The sequence below is a fragment of the Dromiciops gliroides genome, chromosome 3 (genome assembly GCF_019393635.1).
Source record: "Dromiciops gliroides isolate mDroGli1 chromosome 3, mDroGli1.pri, whole genome shotgun sequence".
NCBI lineage: Eukaryota > Metazoa > Chordata > Mammalia > Microbiotheria > Microbiotheriidae > Dromiciops > Dromiciops gliroides.
This window is the reverse complement of record NC_057863.1, coordinates 573,777,973-573,796,669: the sequence shown is the minus strand read 5'-3', so window position 1 is coordinate 573,796,669 and position 18,697 is coordinate 573,777,973. Positions and strand designations below refer to the sequence as shown.

The 18,697-nt window shown below is 38.6% G+C and overlaps 1 protein-coding gene across 1 annotated transcript in view; it reads right to left on the bottom strand.

Annotated features, from left to right (window-relative positions):
• Window positions 1-18,697, bottom strand: part of FOXO1 (forkhead box O1) — a 122,624-nt gene that overhangs the window by 102,230 nt on the left and 1,697 nt on the right.

Below are 18,697 nucleotides of genomic sequence, written 5' to 3'. Positions count from 1 at the left end.
ATTTCTGCAACTCTTTCAGGATGCAAGCTCATTTACACAATAAATGTGGTCTAACAACTCACTACAGTCTTATCAGTCGGCCGAGTTTAAACTGTCAGTGATGGGCAAGTGAAACTCCACCCACTTCAGTCTGCTCAGAGGCTACAGCATGGGGGCATCTGGTTGATTGTTTCTGTTAGAAGGAACAATTAAACGGTGGTGGCCGATACTCAACATCAATACTGGCATTTTATGCTTTAAAAAAAGGAAGAATATATTTATATAAATTTGAAAAGTTTCCTTGATAAAAGTCAATGCAGTTTTTTTCAGCAATTGTAGTCTGAAAGGTAGCCCCCAGAAACCACCCAGTAATTAAAAACCTGAGTGCAGATGAGACTGAAGAAAAAATACTTCTCAGTTCCAAAATCCCAAGGCGAATTTTGAGCAGTTAAGTATCACAATGCTTTTAGCTTTATGAAAATAGTAAGTTTAATGCATTCCCAAAAGGGCCAGAAAATTTTTATCTCATTTCCGTATTTTTACCATCACCCTCCCCTTTTTAAGGAAAGGTACAGTTTGAAAGACAAATCGAAGTATATAAATAAGAAACTTAAAAGCAGCATTTAACTTAAGACTTCAAAATTAGCTAATCACCAAGAGAATCTATACTTAGGCATTTGCATGACTAAAGATGGTCTCAGCCTTTTCTCATGTTTTACACAAATACATGCTGCAGTTAATCTTGGGAACCACGTCTTTCAAATGCTTGTCTTTTAATTGTGTGCATATTTTGGCTACAAAGGAAATTAGGATTTGCTGTTTGTATGAATCCATTCGGTGCACCTTATTTCCAGGGACTAAAACCACTCTCACTGGTACAAAGTGGCCACTCAACCACTGTAGGTATTTAATAAAAGGCTTTTTAGACATAGAAAGTATGAAAAGCACTCAAATTCATCAGTATTTACTCCAATAATTGTAATTAATGAATCCAAACCTACATCAACCCAAGTGTAGTTTTAGAAAAAAACAATGGGGGGCAGCTAGGTAGTGCAGTGGATAAAGCCCCGGTCCTGGATTCAGGAGTACCTGAGTTCAAATCCGGGCTCAGACACTTGACTAGCTGTGTGACCCTGGGCAAGTCACTTAACCCCCATAGCCCCAGAAAAAAAAAAAACAATGGGGGAGGGGGGTAATGAAAATAACTACATCATAAATAACTATGTTTCTACATTGACTGTTATATCCCTTCCATTGAATTCTACATTACCCTATTTTCACCCCCATTCAAAGGAAGCAAAGTCACCTTAAGGAATGCACTGGTACCAAGTGCAACCTTTAATATTCAAACCACTTATTATTAAGCAGTTTAAAACTCAACCAGGCTGAACAGATGATCTCACAGAATATTTGCTTTTAGTTTGGGAGCAAAAATTAGAGCTCTGGCTAGAAAAGTAAAGATAAAGGTCAAGTCATTGGAAGATCAAGGTAACATATTGAATATGACAAAAGTTAGAGCCCATATCATTGTAATTATAATTATAGCCGATTTCTGGGGTTTTGAAGTTAAAAAAGCTTTATATACATCACCTCATTTGAATAGATCACCTACTTGTGATTTGGCTCCAAGATCAAGTAATCTCTTAGTTAATATCTTTGTATCTGCCTTTTCCCTTTCCCTTCCCCTTCTCCCTCATCAAGCACAGGGTTTTGTGAATAGTAGATGCTTAATGTTTGTTGAATAAATGAATGAATGAGCTTTGATGATATTAGCACGAATCTGGTGTCAAAATACACTTGCTGCAGATGGTGGCTGTCATGCTTTTGTAATTCCTTTTCATCTAAATTCAGCTGTAATTAAAAAAAAAAAAGAAACACAGCTTTTTGATGGAACTAAGAGCTAACATCACAGGGCCTAACTGGGCTCTTCAAGAAATACAAATAAAAGATCTTAAAGAGTTGACCCTGTGATAATGAAGAAACAATACCCTAAAAAGTACAGTATTATTCCTTGTCAGGTGATAAATGTCAATTAAGGTGGATGAGTTGAAGAAATTACAGATAAATTGCTAATATATATAATATATATTATATATATTTATATTATATATTTATATTATATATATATATATTATATATAGTGTATATATATATATATATAATAAACAACTAAAGGGGATTTTTTTTTAGCCCTGTATAGAACAATAGAGAATTTTAAATGTATCTCAAATACTAGGTTGCTGTATTTTAGAAAATGGGACAGTTCTTATAAAACAAACCCCAATTTACTAAGTACTTATGGTCTGTTTTACACAACTATGTGAGAACAGCCAGGATGATTCGACTTAAGCACCTCACTAAGCAAGAGTCACAAGAAATACAAAGACAAAACAGAATAGTGCCTGGCCTCATAAAGCTCACATTTTACCAGGGAGATCCAACAAAGAATAACAGGAATGTGGGCTTAGGGCTGGAAAGCTGTCACGGGCTTTGGACCATAAGCTCTTAGGGCAGGAACAGTCTTTTGCTTTTCTTTTTATCCCCAGCCCTTAACTGGGTCTGGCGCAAAATTTCTGCTTAATAAATCCTAATCTAATCAAAAAGTATATAATCCAGCCCCTCACTGTATAGATGAGGAAACTGAAGTACAGAGAGATTCAATGACTTGTCCACCATCATACAGCTATTTAGATGGAAAGCCGGGATTTGAACCCACACTCTGATTCTACATCTGGGATTCTATACCTAGCGCTCCTTCGGCTAAATCATACTATCTCCAATTCACAAATAAGTCAATTCAAAACAGTAAAAGTAACTTAAAGACCAGTAACAACTGGTAGATCAGTAAAGATCACTGTATCAAATAAACATCAGAGACGAAGGGGAATAACATTCCTCAGTTCATGAATGGTGAAAGAACTTAAACTAATAGCTCCAGAAGAATGGCACACTACTAACAACCATAGGGAAAATTGTTCTCAATTATTTATAATAAAAGAAATACAAATCAAAAGGATGCCGGGGCTTCATTTCCCACCCAGTAACCTGGCAATTATGATTAAAGATAAAAATAGCGTTTAGCAGGGATACAGAAAACAGGCCTATCCATATATGGATGGTGGAACTATGAACTAGTCCAATCATTCTGGAAAACAATTTGGAACTATGCTTTAAAAGTGACTTAAATCCCCCCCTCCTCCCTCCCATATACATCAAAATACTCATGGTCACGCTTGTTATGGCAGCAAGGGACAAGGCAACAATTCAGGAGCAGCTAAACAAACTGTGATACATCAATGTAACAAACTATTACTCCATCTGGTCCAACCCCTTCGTTTTTTTGGATGAGGCAGCTGAGACCCAAGTAAGTTAAGATAACTTGCCCAAGACCACACTGGTCCGCTGACTGAGGAGCAACTGTTCTTTTCTGCCCTATTGTGTTTCAGAGTGAAGTAAGCAGAACTAGGGAAACAATAAGCACAATGACTACAACAGTGTCAATGGAAAAGGCAAAAAACCCCACAACTGAACACTGCGGTAGCAAGCCTCTCTTCCTTCTTTACAGAAAGGGGAGGTGATGTGTATGTAATATTGCATGAATTTTGACAGACTTAATTGATGCTAGATTAGGTTAGAATTAGATGTTAGAATAGGTTGCTAGATTATTTTAAAACAATGAAAACCAAATTTGGAACATGCAGCTACTTCAAGAAGTTGCCCTGAAGTATACACCTCTAGCTAAACCATATGCAAATTATTTCCTTTGACCCTGCTTCTAAGCAACCAAATTATCAAAAGTTCTTGACATTTACTTGCATAGATTATTGATAAACATTTATGTACTGTAGTTATTCTGTTTTCAGGCTTTGAAAAATCTGGTGTCTGGGGGGCTTACTTAAAAGTTTCAGAATCACATGATACAGTGGGGGGGAGGGGTACCTGGTCCTTAAATTGGGTGAAAGGAAATCCAAAGGAACTTCCTTTCAGGGACGCAGCATCTCAGGTACAACATTTCCTCTACTACCCATCCTCACTGAGCTACCTAATTATCCCCCTTTTCAGCACCAGTTTTCCTTCCCTTATCACAGAATCATAGGTTTAGGACTGAAAAGGAAACTTATAAGTCCTTTAAAAAGAATCTAACCACCCACATTTTACACACAAGTAAACTGAGGCCCAGGAAAGTACCTTACTCGGGGTTATATAGATAGTAAACTGTAGAATTGAAAATCTGAACCCAAGTCCTCCCATTCCAAATCCAGGGGTGTTTTCACTACACCTTGTTTTCTGCTAATCTCTTCATTCCTCCAAAGAAAGACTTTTTCTTCCTGAAAGAGGGCCTTGCCATGAACTCCAGGCCATGTTCTTTGGCAGAAAGGATTTATATAGCCCATTTTCCAGATTTAAAAAAGGAATTAAAGGGGGCAGCTAGATGGTGCAGTGGATAGAGCACTGGCCTTGGAGTCAGGAGTACCTGAGTTCAAATCCAGCCTCAGACACTTAACACTTACTAGCTGTGTGACCCTGGGCAAGTCACTTAACCCCAATTGCCTCACTAAAAAAAATAATAAAAAAGGTATTAAAGTACTAATACAACAGGGAAGTAGCTAATGAGGGTCCAGTCCTTAGTGCATGCTCAAATCTGCCCTTCCCGGGTAGGTTATATATACATTGATATTCCCTGATGATTTCCAACCTAATACATAGAAATGTGGAGAGCCTACTTCTGGCCTTGAGTGATTGAAGAGCTAAGTAATCCTGTGTAATAACAAAGAGCTTACTGGTTGGCTGAGGAACTAGAAGTATAATGGCTAATAACTTGCCAAGTTGGAGCCCAGTGGGCATACAAAAGTGTGATCTGTCCTCCTAATACCCTTTTGTATTTCTTTCCCCTCCTGGTGAGTGAGGCAGAGCTTCTGGCTGCCCTCCCTCTCACCAGTCACATGTCCTTGGGCACATGTCACCTGCTTCATTTGTGTTTATTCCTTTCTGATCTTAGATGAATAAGTAGGCCCAAGGTAGTATGACCAGGAGAATGAAGAATGGGAGCTAACCAGTTATGAGAGGCTAGTAGAGTCTATCAGAGAGGAAGTACCTTCAAACAGAGGTAGAAACATACAGACCCCTTGGACAATGGCAGCTTTAGAGACTGTGACCTCTTTTAAAGGAAAGAAATTTTGACAGTAGACTAGAAAAAGCAAGGATTCTCAGAACCTGCTAAGCTACACTTAGAGGGAACCTCGAGAGGATGCCGGGAAGGAAGAAAAGACTTCCAAAGCTAAGAGAGTCAGAAAGTATTCCTTGGCCACTTGTTCTCTACAACTATCTGACTACCTCTGAAACCCACCACCACCACCATATACAAAGAGAAAGTGCTCCCCTAATGGAGGGGGTATGATTTTTGTTAAAAATCCATTTCCTGGGGGTGGCTAGGTGGCGCAGTGGATAAGCACCGGCCCTGGAGTCAGGAGTACCTGAGTTCAAATCCGGCCTCAGACACTTGACAATTACTAGCTGTGTGACCCTGGGCAAGTCACTTAACCCATTTCCTACAAGCTGATGGAGTTGAACTAATTCTGATTAATAAATGAGCACACCATATGGGGCTCATGAGCTACTGGAAATGCCAATCCCTCAGGGCTAACCCTAGAATCCTAAAGAGAGTAGTAGTCAGTCTCACTCTAAGGACTCAGACCTCCAATGCAAATCAGAGCTGCAAGGGAGCCCAGGGAGGACAAAACTAGGAAAAGGAAGAGGGGCAAAATCGAGGCTACCTGGGGTTAGTGTAAGCTTCTTATGTCTCTTCAAGGTACTAAGCCACTCTGATTTCTTTTTTACATTTCAAATAATCTAACTTTGTTGTTCTCTTGCTCTTATAAATTATAAACTTTAGGATCTTGTTATGTTTACAGATGAGAAAAGTGATGTCTAGTGAGGGAAAAGAGGGGAAATGACTTCCCAAGGTCACAAAGCCAGGCAGACAAGATGCTAGGGCTTCTGTCCTTTGGTCCAGTGTCTCTTCTTTCCACCATACCAAACCATCACTTGTACTAGCTCTAATTCTGATCTCAACTTTTCATGTGGTGATGATGATGACGACGAAGACCGACCTTGAAGAAGATGGTAACAGCTCATGTTTATGCAGCACCTGCCTCCTTTGGTTCTCAAAGTACTTTCACTGTCATCCCTGGGTTCTGATCACTCTTTCCTGTTTCCTTCTGCTATGGGGAGTGGACAAATGGATTAAACCAACAATGTGGTCTCTTCCTTAAAGATGCAATGGCAACTTGAATTATGCAAATTGAAAATATAGCTTCAAGGCTAACAAGTTGTGATTAGTGAATATGAAGCATTTTAACCTTGATGTTCATCAATTATCTGCTACCCATTCAATTCAACAAAAAACATCACAAAATCATATTTAACAGATTTGTTGGGAAGGGCAACAAAAAACTCTGCTTATGCAAGAAATTATTTACAACCAAATCACAAAAAATAAAGCCTTTCATTCTACCCTCTTCCACACCCTCTTCCCCCATCACAGATTTTCTCTAATCTGATTAACCAAAATAGCATCTTTGCAGCTGTTAAGGTCTTGTGTATATCATTAGGATCAGACCTACAACTAAAGCAACAGCCAGTACCACTGTAATTAAGGCAAACATCATCTAGCAAAAATCAGGTCAGAAATAGTTAGATTTCTTTTAAAAAAACAAAAAAACAAAAACTCAAGCTTTAAAGATGTACAGAGTTAAATCACACTGATTAAGGAGGCAGACTTGGAATTTCCATGCACAAATGAGGTGTGTCAGAAAGGTAGGGCTCCCCAGAGATAATCGCCACTTCCTGTGCAGGGGGTACCTCCTTCGAAGACTGGTGAGCCGCAACAGCTGGGCTCAGACATCCTGGGAGGCAGAGAAGGATTTAGCATCTTTTCAGAGGAGATCAAAATGAAGTACAGTAGTCTCTGAGAAGTTAAGAAAACTGAGGCAACATTCTGACAGTGCCTGACTGACTGTGCATAAACCTATATACTCACTCATGGCCCCTTACACCTCAGGAAGATGGTGCAACTTCCCTAAATGACTTCAAAATCAGAACTAAAAGGTTAATGAGAGAAATGGAAAAAAGTATCACTACTGGATTCTGATTTCTTTCACTAAGGATAGCACAGGAAAACCTAAGAAGCTGATATCACTCGAATTGTAATCTTAAGACTTCATTCAACATTTAAGAAGCACCTAGTACATACATATAAGACATTCCCTACAAAAAATGTAATTTGCCCAAACAGGGGAAATAGGAATGAGGTGGGGGAAAGGAGTCACACAGAGCTACAATTGCAATCCACAGACCATGAAAAATGGGGAAAATTGAAGATTGGTTACTTTAAGATTGAACATACTTTACTGGTTAGCTTGAATAGTCTGAGCTGGTATCAACCACAGTCATGCAGGTGTGATATTTTGGTTCAAAAGCTATTTTCTTCATGTAGAAGTTAATTACATGTTTGATAAAACCTCAAGTAGTGAGCTATTCAGCCTATTTTTAATTTTTTTTTCAGCAGGGGCTATTTTTATGAAATAATGGTCTGTTACTACAGGTATTGAACATACCAATAGTAAAGCCTTACTTACCAATTATAATACACACTTCACTGCATGTTACTTCTAGATGGCTCCAGGCTATTTAAGAATCTGTGTTTGTGGCTTCTGAAAAACCACACCCTAGAGTTTTCTTTGTATGCAGTCATATGGTATATGATGAGTAGTCATGGCTACTTTAATTATTCTCCAAGTAATCACTTTTATTTGGTATCAACTCTAGGTTCAGATCCTCCAAATTTAGTTTCTTCTGGTTAGCTGAAACTTACTATTAATTGCATTTTATTCTGATGCTAAAAGGTATAGATTATAAAGCAAGGATTTGTAACTTTTTTTGCATTGTAGGCCCCTTTAGTGGTCTGGCAAGGCCTCCGGACCCCGTTTCAGAGAATGATTTTTAAAATAATAAAATATTAGGATTACAAAGAACCCCCCCAAAAAAAGGTTACAAAGGTAATCAATTATATTGAAATAAAGTGATCAAAATATTTTTTAATAGTTCATAGACCCTGGGATAAGAACTCCTGCCCTAAAAAGACCAAATAATCACAAAGTCTAACATTTAATGATATAACTATAGTAGTCTCTCCAGAAAACACATAAAAATGTCAGTTTACAGTGATATTTAATTCTGTAATAATGAAGCTCTTGACCCAGGATAATTTCCCTGTGATTACTTTAATATTTTTAATATTCAAATTTTAAATTTAATTTTCAAAGAAAAGTACATTTATGAGCATCCTTTACAAAAGGGAAATAGAATGGTACAAATTTCAATATTCTAGAACTAACAAAGCAAGAATCAATTCTGTTATTACAAGTTTTTAGGTAATATAAACTAAATCTGCACCATTTCATCAGTTCTGTACATCAAATTAGCATATATTTACGTGAAATACTTGGCTTTGAAATACATTGTAAGCACCTCTAAATTTAATAGATGTTTCTGAAAAACTAAGGAAAATGTACATGTCAAATACTATTTTCTCACTGATGTATTATAAAAATATGTGTTTTTGTAAAAATATTTTTGTTTATGAACTGGAATAATTAAAAAATATAAAATTTAGCACATTTTTAGCCACATGAAGAAAAATATTAAATTTCTGATTAAATTATTAGGGCTACTGCTAAAATAATTTTCAAATAAAGGATTTTATTAAGGCTGAACATATCATACAAAGAAAGAAAATGATACAGTATGGAAGACCTCATCCATTAAATAACAAATTACTGCCTAATATGTACAGCTAGCTACCTGTGTTGGCATCTTATTCTCCTGTCTTATCTTCTGGAGAACAAGGACTAGGTCTTATTTATACTTTTCATCTTCTCTAGAACGTAGTAGGGTGCTCTACACCAGTAGGTGCTTACTTAATTTGCTGATTGATATGTGGAGGACATTTTTATTAGTCAAGCAAATTCTACTAACAGAATTTAATCCAGGTGACTTTAAAAATCACTGTTCACTCTAATTTCTCCCGTCCATAAAAGACTATCCAGGCACATTGTTAGCATAACAAATCACCCAAATAACAACCAATGTTTTTGTACATATAGTTTTACAGTTTACAAAGAGCTTTTCCTCATAACAACCCCATGAGGTAGGTATGGCAAACATTATTATCCTCATTTTCCCAGTGAGGAAACTAAAGTTCAGAAAAGTAAGGTGACAAACCTATGATTACATCTGTTCTTGGTGTTCAGTCATGTCCAACTCTTTGCATCCTCTCTTTGGTTTTTGGAGGTTTTTTTGGCAAAAATACTGGAACGGTTTGCCCTTTCCTTTTCCAGCTCATTTTACAGAAGAGGAAACTGAGGCAAACAGGGTTATGACTTGTCCAGGGTCACACAACTTACAAGAGTTTGAGTCCAGATTTGAACTCCAGTCTTCCTGACTCCAGATCTGGTGCTCCATACCCACCATACCATCTAGTAAATGGCAGAACCAAAACTAACAGCTGGGTCTCCTGACCCCTGACCTAGTGTTTTTCTTCTACAATGCTCTGCACCATTCCTGTCTTCCAAATGCTTACAATCTAGCTGAGACAAGACATGTACACAACGAGTTAAAACAAATTATATGATGGGCCCGAAATGAAAGGTTCTATGGGACTTCAAAGAGGGGAGAGATCATTTCGGGCTGGCATAGTGAGGAAGGCTTTACAAAGTGTGGGTCCTGAGTTGGCAATGAGGAAGAGAAGAGGAAATTCCTGTAAGGAAGCAGAAAGACAAGGGGAGGGGGAGGGAACAGATGAGCCCAAGGTATAAATAGGGGAAACTAAGGCTAAGATGATGGTGGTGGAAAATGGATGAAAGAAACATAGTGAGTGAAGAATCAACAGTATCAGATCTGTTGAATGCAGTGAGGGAAAAAGAAGGAATCAAAGTCAATTCCGAAGAACAAAACAAGTGTTTATCTCATGGCTATGTCTCCAAGATGACTGGAAGGTTGATGGGGAACATTGACAGAAATGGGGAAGTTGGGAATTGTAACAGTTTTGAAAGAAGGTGAATTCCAAGGTAAAAGGAGAAGCAAAGTGACAGGGATAGGACCTAGGAGGGAGAGAGAGAGAGAGAGAGAGAGAGAGAGAGAGAGAGAGAGAGAGAGACACACACATATGTGTGTGTGTGTGTGTGTGTGTGTGTGTGTGTGTGTGTGTGTGTGTGTGTATGGAACTCTCAGATGAAAAAATTCCCTCTACCAATGCAAGTCTGTACCCTTTCTTGTCTCAAGAGTTGCCTCGTGCCCTAATTAGTTAAAAGACTTAACCAGGGTAACAGCCAGGATATGTCAAAAGATGGGAACTGAACTCGGGTCTTGTTGGCTCCAAAACCAACCTTACTACTACCACAATGGGATGCATCTATTTAAGCATAGCATCCAAAAGTAAAACAAAAGAAATAGATTTGGGATTCATTGATACATGAGATAATCAAAGCCATTAGAAGGAATGAATTTTCTGAAAGAGGATAAATTAGAAAGAAAAAAAAGAGCCAAGCAATAGAGTCATGGGGGAATGACTACTGTTAAATGATAAAAAGAAGAGAAGAGTAAAGAAAACCATGAAAGGAAACCTGGATAGTGGCTTAACACTGAGGGTATAATTTAAGAATAAAAAGGTAGTCAACAGTAGCAAATACTGCAGAGAAATCAAGAAGAGTTCCCAGGAGCTGACTGACTAGTGACTTCCAGGGAGGTAATTTCAGTAGGAGGGCTGGAAGTCAGAATCAGAGGACTAAGTTTACACCCCCTATCACCATCACAAATTCTTACTCTCAACTTCATGATTTTTCTGAGTAATGAAAATGCTTGAAAAGAGAGCACCTGTTGAATGCTTCTAGTTTAGAAAATGTTAAGTGAAAATTCACTAAATGCATGTGATGAAAACAAGCAACGCTGGTATGTGATATTTTGGGTAACAGATTTCAATTCCTAATTATAGGCAGGCCCTAATTTATGTATGTCCAATTTATGTACATTCCTTCCTTGTAAGTGGCCAGCCAGGAATTTTTTGTCAGCCAAGTGGCTTATTGATGGCCACTCAGGAACACAGCATCCTTGGGATTGGCCTCCCTATGCCTCTAGTCCTTTCAACACCTCCCCATGAACACACACCCTGTTGCCTCAGGTCCTCTACTGTCACCTCCACTCAAGTCCTATTTCTTACCTTGGTCCAGGGTCCAGGATAGGGTCTTTAGTGGTTGGAAGAGGCAAGAGAAGTAAAGGTAAATTCTTAAGTCCACTCCCTTCAGTCTGATTCCTGCTGTATTCTCTCGAAAGCCTTTACAATTACAGGAGGCTGAGAGCAAGTAACTTCAATGCCAATCATATCACACACAGACATACACACACCTCTTAAGCTATGTTATTTTGCTCTCCACTCCAGACCTCCTGCTTAGGTCTCAGATGCTAAGGCTAGCCCACATCTGGGTTTTTCTCTGAAATAGAGATGAATCTAACCCTGTCTTTCTCTATAGCAGGACTTCTTACCCTTTCTTGGCAGTCTAATGAAGCCTATGGACTCTTTCTCAGAAGAATGATTTTTGCCTACATTCATAATTGAAGGAAATGCTAAATTTTGATGAAAGGTTAGTGAAAATAGAGATGTCATTTTTTTTCTTTATCTAAATTCACAGGTTTATACATCCTTGAAATCCCAGGTTAAAAACCCAGACTGCATGATGTCTACAGGGGGGAGGAGGAGAGAAGAGGAGGGGAAACTTATAAATAAGACATTTTGACATCTTATATCTTTATTATAACTATATACTAGCAAAAAGTCTTTGGGAGAAAAAAAAAAGCCTGAAAAGAAGCTTCCTTCAAGGACATTAGTTTGGACAAGCTGTATATAATACTGCATTTTTTTCTGCAGTGATCCAGGGAAGTAAACAAACCCTTATTAAAAGCAACAAGCTGGATAGAGCACCGGCCCTGGAGTCAGGAGTACCTGAGTTCAAATCCAGCCTCAGACACTTAACACTAGCTGTGTGACCCTGGGCAAGTCACTTAACCCCAATTGCCTTACCAAAAAAAAAAAAAAAAAGCAACAAGCAATAGCAATAGAAATCCCTAGTGCTAAGGGCTGACAAATTCAAAACCAAGGTGTGTATCTCCACTGGTTTACCTAGCAGGAAGGCCTGGACCTTCATAGTTCCCCACACACCAAACGGGGAAGCCTTTCTCCCCATCTCTCTCTACTTATAGCCTCCATTAAGGCTCCTGACCAAAACTCCAGCTTACTCTCATCCAAGGCCCCTAACTCCAGAGACACCACCAGCGGCTTGGACCCAAGACAGTCCTCATCCCTTTCCCCAGAAGGAGCTGCAAGAACCTGAAAGCACTGCTGAGGCAAGGGAAGGGTGTGCCACCACAAAGGAAATTTGATTCAATTCAGAGAACATCTGACATTTGGTGTGTTCCTGGCTTCCCAAGTTAGAATTATGAACACTTTCCCACAGAAACATTGTTAAATGTCATGCTTAGGTTCTGGAATACTATATTTCAGGTACATTATGAGCTAAGTGTTTGCATGCCAACCTGGAAACTTCACATTGTTACTATGGAAAAAAAATGGAGTACAAAAAAGCAAGAACTTCAATGTCTGGGAAATAGCTTTGGAAATCCCTAATGGGTGGGTGATGACTATTGGTAAACTTGACTCCAGATTTTAAGGTACTTAATTCATCATCTCCAATCTTCTAAATATGCCCATTATAATGGAAAGAGCTCAAGATTTAGAGTCAGGAGAGCAGAGTTAGAATCCCTAGGTACCCTTAAACAAGTCACTTAACTTCCTTGGTTTCACTTTCCTCATTTGTAAAACGTGAAGGTTGGACTACACATGATCTTCTAAGATAACTTCCAACTCTATATGCTATGGTTTACAAGTGAACTTCTGGAACATCGCCTCTTGGTATGGAAGATGAGTGCCACCAATATATCTGACTTAAGCTACTCCTAAAACTACACCCAACATTATCTGATGATGAAGGAAGTATTCTGGGGGCAGGTGTTGAGTCAGCCTAGAATTTAAAACAAGCAGTGTATTATGATTAACCACATAATGAAAATCCAAAGCTTGACCGTCCTTACCACCTCTGCCTCCTACAACACTGGATAAATAAGGGCTGCTAAGAGAATACAGTATTTTGAATCCCTTAGGAGAAAAGCACTCTGAATATAAAGTAAAGGAACAGTAGATCGTTTCCTATTATCCACAAATGAATGGTTTAAAGCTAGATTGTCCTTGCTACTACTGCTGCTGCCTCCTACGCTGGAGAAACTATAAGGGCTGCTAAGAGAATCCAACATTCTGAGTTCCTTAGAAGAAAAGGATTCTGAATATAAAAGTAATATTTATCTGCAAAGAGCTATCTACCACTGACAATTATGTCAGACTGTTCAAGCTGAAGGGAGGATTCAGAGAGAAAAGAATAAGTCACTTTTTATGGTGTTTTAGGGTTTATACAAAACCCTTTCCTTACATCAAAGCTATGAGATAGCAAATGTATACAATCCTTGTTTTATAGATGAGAAAACTGAGGCATAAAAAGCTTAAGTAACTTGCTATGGGTTACACAGAATGTAAATAGTGGGGCAAGGACTCAAACCCAGATTTACAAACTCTTAACAATCATACTGTTTCCAGTAAGACCAGTGTTATTTCCCATACTAAGTATATCTGAAAGAATCTGTTAGCACTACAACTGCCTTTGATCCTTTAAAAAAGGAAAAAAGAAGGAAAGGAAGGAAGCAAGGAAAAAAGAAAAGGAGAGGAAGGAAAGAAGGAAAGAAAAGAAAGGAAGGAAGGATGGAAGAAAGAAAGAAAGAAAGAAAGAAAGAAAGAAAGAAAGAAAGAAAGAAAGAAAGAAAGAAAGAAAGAAAGAAAGAAAGAAAGGAAGGAAGAAAGAAAGAAAAGACTCTTTATTCTTCCCTTCATCTTTGGCTAGGGATAGCAACATGAGAAAGGAGAGCTGCTGCTGAAATGATGGATTTTGGATGAAAGCAGGCCATAAGACCTAAAGGAGGTCCCTCTGGTGGTGTAGTCAAGTCCCTGCAGGTTGCTTTGGTGAAGCAAAGCACAAAACCATCAGCAGGTCAAGGAGCCCTATTACCATTGCAGGAATTTCCTGATTCTGAACTACATCATGACAGCCAGGCCCAACACCACAGTGTTTACCCTGGAAACCATCCAACACTCCCACCAAGCTAGCTCTCAAAGCGTATGCTTTTTTTCCACCTCCAAATCCCTCCAGGACACTGGACCCTTCAAGGTCCCCGTCAAATGCTACCTCCTTCAAGAAGGCTTTCTTAATCACACACACACACACACAGCCAAAAGTAACTTTGTTTCCCCATACAGATCCCATTGCACACTATTTATATCTTATGGACTTTCTCTCTATATATTGTCCTAAGAATTATTTGGGTACATGCCTCTTGTACCGTAATATAAACTCCTTATTGACGTATTCATTCACAGCACCCAGCACCATGTAATGCAGATCTCCAACAAATGTTTGCTGAACTGAAACAAATTAAAACCATCCCAGGTTACTATAAAATCATAGGGTGCTCTCCAAAAAGTAGGCCAGGGAAATTACCATAATGTAAATTTCTGGGCAGTTTCCAGAAACATACAGGGCTTTGCTGCTGCATATCCCACCCTGAAAGTGCTAAAAGTACAGATGGACCAACAAACTACTGGGCTAATGCCTGCTGCCCTTCGGGGTAGTTGAATGTTTGGCAGCTTAGAGTTAGGCACGGAGCAAAGAAACCATAAGGATGCAAAAAGAAGGATAAAGTTTTCAACTTACTATAAGGTCTATCTACCTACCACTGGATAGTCACCCATTCCTTCCCCCCAAACCAACCCCTGGGATTTCCTATAGCCTAAGCTTACATATTCTTGAGCTAGGTAACAGTCCATCAGTGCTTAATCCAGCCACCAAAGAAATACTAGTTCCTAATAGCTATACAATCACTCTCAACTTTTATGAAATGCTATTGAAAGAGAAATCGTGTACTATATTTTTTATTGTTCAAAAGCTTTATTTTTTAAAAAGGATATGTTGGGGCAGCTAGGTGGCGCAGTGGATAGAGCACTGGCCCTGGAGTCAGGAGTACCTGAGTTCAAATCTGACCTCAGACACTTAACACACTTACTAGCTGTGTGACCCTGGGCAAGTCACTTAACCCCAATTGCCTCACTAAAAAAAAAAAAAAAATACCAAAAAACAAAAAAAAAGGATATGTTAAAAATTCCAAACACCACTGAAACCAAATTACATTTCTAGATAAGAAGTCAGCACAACTACATCTGGGGAAAATATAATGGCTTGAACTCACTAAGTTCTTTTCCTATGTACGTACTTCATTTTCGAGCCTTACATGTAGATTGAAATCCCTGTCGTGTCTTCAGAAGAACCATCCAACAACATTTATCACTCCAGAACCCCACTGAATGAATTTCCAAACTCAGGAAAATGTCAGGATGCATTATCCTGGCCTCTCAATCCGAAGCAAGACAAATGTAGTTTTTGAAGTTTGATTAATACAACAAAACTTGTTCTTCAGCCTTATTTTATTAAAAATATCTGGGGGGGTGAGGGGGGAGGGGCAGCTAGGTGGCGCAGTGGATAAAGCACCAGCCCTGGATTCAGGAGTTCCTGAGTTCAAATCCGGCCTCAGACACTTGACACTTACTAGCTGTGTGACCTTGGGCAAGTCATTTAACCCCCCACTGCCCCACAAATAATAATAATAATAATAATAATAATAATAATAATAATAATAATTCTATCTCTACCCAAACCAGAGATAGGGAAGGCTCCTCAAATCATTCAAATCATTCTCATCAGGATTAATACTACAAATCAAATATAGGTGGTGTCCCAGAAGTCTTATTGAAGTCCTAAACTTACATCTGCACTGAGACTTTTGGGACAGCACATACACTGTGTAGTAAACAGTCTCGTCTTTCTGTCCCTCCATCTGAGAGCTAATAAATTAGCCTAATCTTTGAAATCTCATGGAAAAAATTAGGTGTTTTCAAATATAAATAAAAAATGGATAATGCTTTATGATCAACACACCAAAGCTTTTCAGTCCAAATATTAGAAAGCCCATCCACCACAAAACGAATGCTATGTTAACTTAAACCTATTAATTTTAACTATTCAACATATTAAAAAACACACACACACCCCAGCTCTCAACACCATCTCACCTCAACTCGCACGCACAGGTACAATTCTAGAATGTTTTCTTAATATCACAGGTGAGAAGGAAAATAAAGTTTTCACTGTTTACAAATACTGTGCTCAGCTTAAAGGATTCATTAAGGATCATCCTCTGTCACCTGTGACCTTACACCACCAGCCCTGTGGTAGGGTGAAAAGTTAAAAAGTAGTCTCTCTGAACACACAAAATGCCTATTTTCTCACAAATATGACCAGTACTTGAACCGGTACAGATGTAGGTGGCATTTTGGCAAGTGATGAGAAAGGTCAAAGTATCATTATTCACATTAATATTATTAATATTGCTTAACTTTCCAAATAATGGAAATTATTTACATGAGATTTAACTTAAGCCACAGGGAAGCCTTGTGCATAAAAGTCAAGAAATTACATTGACACACAAGTTAATGCCAGTGTGGAGTATTAAATTATAGGAAATATTTCTTTCCAACATATTATCAGCAATCCTAAAGCATCTCATCACTTAATAAAAGTTTGGGGTTGCTTGTCCTTTTGGAGCAAGTCTTTAATCTAAAAGGAACAAAATTACTTCACTTCATAAACCTTGAGAACAGGAGAGTCTTTCAGATCGGAGGGAAGCTTGGTTTTAACAAGCAACGCATTTATAAAAAGGAGGGAGAGAAGTTTCTTTGCTGCTAAAATACCCTTTTACTCAAACTGAAAATGAACTAGATGTAATCTTACTTCTACCAACTGACTTTGAAGACACCTGAAAGGTTTAGTCATTTGAAAATGATGGGCTATCTTGAACCAACCAAAAGAACCAGTTTCTGAAAGCATGTATTTCAAAGATGATTTCCTTAATAAAAGCATCTATACATTTTCTAGCTCTGGTAAAAGATTAAAATTTTACACCCCAAAAACTGTTTTAATAAATGCCTTGTGAGGCCAAGTAAATTTAAATCCCAAATAAAGTCCCCCAATACCTTTAAAAAATAGTACTTTAACAGTTTTAAATAGGTTGTTGCCATTCTAAAGGTCTAAAAAGAGTGGATTGAGTACACACTGTACTTTGAATGTCAACATAATGGGCCTTTGTTTCTTTTTAAAAATTGCAAATCTTCTAAGTGACCACAGTGTATGATATTCAAGTAATATTGTTACGAGCACAAAAAAGTATATGTTATTAAATCAAATTGTTTTTGGAGAGTAACCCAGATTATTTTAATTTAAAAGAACAGAAGCCTTTCATAACGTTCTTATGAAAGGGAGGGTTACATACGAGGTAGTAAAATGATGTAGAATACACCTTCAAGTAATTTTTAAGGCATGTGATTATTTTTAAATCCAAAACAGTGAAAACTGTTAAAGAAACAAAACTAGTTACTTGAGGAAGAGCTTCAAAATAATGTTAAGTAGTTCGACCTTTTGGTCACACATTAATTAACTAACTACAAGTATGACCTTTATGTAAAGCAACTTTGCTATACAATTGCCCAATAAGTCTTAGCCCTAGTTATGCTGTGAACCTCAAAATGAGGGGGGGAGGGGGAATCAAGAGAAAGTATCTTGATCAAACTAGTGAACAATTAATATGTTTTTCAAACTGTATGATGCCATTAGAACTCGGTTGTGAAAATAGGACCTGCAGGACCACCATAGAGAAGGTCCTGCCAGGTTTCTGAGAGTCAACAATCCATTGCCTCCTTAAAATCGGCCTCCAATTATTTCAGAAACTAGATGTAGTAGCTGAATGGGTCCCATTTTGATTCTACAGAACAGAACGGCCTAAAACACTGTTACAACCAATTCTCTCTGCAGGAAAACTTCGGCTTTCATGTTATTCCATTTATTTCCACCTGGTCCCCAAATGTATGTAACAGAAAGGTCCCTGACACAACACTTCGGCGTTGTGTTATAATCTAATGTGAAATAAATTAAAACCCCAGTTCTTAATTAAAAGATTTAAGCATGAGGCCAGTGCAAGTCGGGGAGCCCTTGCGTCCACAGGTCTCCTATCTTTTCCCTACCAAAGCAATCACAGGCCGGAAAGACTGCATTTAACCGAAAGATCTCGGGAAGAAGCACTGGCCCTTTAAATGCGCTGGCTTTCTTAGCTAAGTCCCTCTCCAGGCAACCACCCCAGAGGTCCCCTCCCTCTCACCCCACCCCCTCCAAAGTGTCACACTTGAACTTTAACTCAGCTAACGCAGCCCAGCGCCCGTAAACCCCGCCAGCTGTGGCCGCCCCTTTGCACGTGTCGGATGAGCTATCCCGGGCTCTTTTAGCTAATGCCCAGCCCCCTGAACCCGGGGTCACTTCAGATAAATCAAAACAAAACGAGGAGTGGGTCCTCTAAGAAAACTACAAGGCCCGCACCAAAGCAGCTTCCTCGAGCTTCTTTTCCT